At 46.5% G+C, this 1,825-nt stretch overlaps 1 protein-coding gene across 1 annotated transcript in view; it reads left to right on the forward strand.

The window, feature by feature from the left end:
* LOC108445580 (U1 small nuclear ribonucleoprotein A-like) overlaps positions 1-1,825 on the forward strand; it is a gene marked incomplete at its 5' end in the record, with an annotated part of 8,570 nt that overhangs the window by 5,810 nt on the left and 935 nt on the right. The gene's annotated exons all lie outside the window — the stretch shown is intronic.

Genomic DNA, 1,825 nt, shown 5'->3' on the forward strand with positions numbered 1-1,825 from the left:
GGGAATTTGGGGCAATTCCGGGGAATTCTGGGAATTTCGGGGGTGGGGGGGTTGGAGATTGGGGGATTTTGGGGGGTTTTGAGAGGATTTCCCTGGGATTCGGGGTGGATTTTTTTCGAGGTGTTTTGGGATTTTCTGGGAATGTTCCAGGATTTTCTGGGAATGTTTCTGGAATTCTGGGGGACGTGGGGTTTTTTGGGGAGTTGCCCAATCTTTACGGGGTTTTAAGAGCGCTTCAGTGGGATTTTGGGGGATATTGCTGCACTTTTGGGATTCTTGGGAATATTCTGGGATTTTGAGGCTGTTTCCAGAGTGGTTCCGGCGGATTTTGGGGGCACTTTCCCAGTTTTTGAGGCTCCCCTGGATTTCTCTGGGATTTGGGGGATTTGGGGCTCCCCCTGAGCCCGAACCCCCCATCCCAGATCCCCGGCTGGGCCCTTCGGGGCCGTTTTGGGCCATTTGGGGAGGGCTCAGGTGGGGCTTGGGGTTGGATTTTTGGGGAACATTCCTGGATTTTTTTGGGAACATTCCCAGATTTTTGGGGAACATTTCTGAATTTTTTGGGGAACGTTCCCAGATTTTTTAGGGAGCATTTCTGGGTTTTTTGGGGAACATCTCTGAATGTTTTGGGAAACATTTCCGGATTTTTTGGGGAACACCTCTGAATTTTTTGGGAAACATTTCTGGATTTTTGTGGGAACATCTCCGGATTTTTTGGAGGAACAGTTCTGGATTTTTTGGGGAACATTCCCAGATTTTTTTGGGAACATTTCCAGATTTTTTGGGGAACAGTTCTGGATTTTTTGGGGGAACATTCCCAGATTTTTGGGGAACAGTTCTGGATTTTTGGGGAACGTTTCCAGATTTTTTGTGGGAATGTTTCTGGATTCTTTGGGGAACATTTCCGGGTTTTCTGGGGAACATTCCCGGACGTTTTGTGGGAACATTCGCGGATTTTTAGGGAAACACCTCTGCATTTTCCGGGGAACATTCCCAGATTTTTTGGGGGGGAACACCTGTGAAGTTTTGGGAAAATTTTCTGGATTTTTGGGGAAAAGTTTCTGGATTTTTGGGAAGATATTTCCGGATTTTTTGGGGAACATTCCCAGATTTTTTAGGGAGCATTTCTGGGTTTTTTTGGGGCACATTTCTGAATTTTTTGGGAAACATTTCCAGATTTTTGGGGAACATTCCCAGATTTTTTGGGGAACATTTCTGAAGTTTTTGGGGAACATCTCTGAATTTTATGGGAACATTTCTGCATTTTTGTGGGAACATTCCCGAATTTTTTATGGGAACATTTCTGGGTTTTTTGGGGAACATTCCCAGATTTTTTCGGGAGCATTTCTGGGGTTTTTGGGGAACATTTCTGAATGTTTTGGGGAACATTTCCAGATTTTTGGGGAACATTCCCAGATATTTTGGGGAACATTTCTGCATTTTTGTGGGAACATTCCCAGATTTTTTACGAGAACATTTCTGGATTTTTTGGGGAACATTCCCAGATTTTTTAGGGACCATCTCTGCATTTTTTGGGGACCATCTCTGCATTTTTCTGGGAACACTCCTGCATTTTTCTGGGAACATTTCTGCATTTCTGGGCAGCATTTCTGCATTTTGGGGAGAACCTTCCCGGATTCCAGCGGGGCCATCCCTGCCCTCCCAGGGCCCATTCCTGGGTTTTCCCAGGACCTCTCCCCGTTTGCCTGGGGAGCACCCGGGGCCCTTTCTGGGAGCAGCCCCGGGGGTTTTTGGGGTGTTTTTGGGGTGTTTTTGGGGTGTTTTCGGGGTGTTTTCGGGGTGTTTTTGGGGTGTTTTTGGGGTG

This window comes from Corvus brachyrhynchos, unplaced genomic scaffold (assembly GCF_000691975.1).
Source record: "Corvus brachyrhynchos isolate BGI_N302 unplaced genomic scaffold, ASM69197v1 scaffold1090, whole genome shotgun sequence".
Taxonomy (NCBI): Eukaryota; Metazoa; Chordata; class Aves; order Passeriformes; family Corvidae; genus Corvus; species Corvus brachyrhynchos.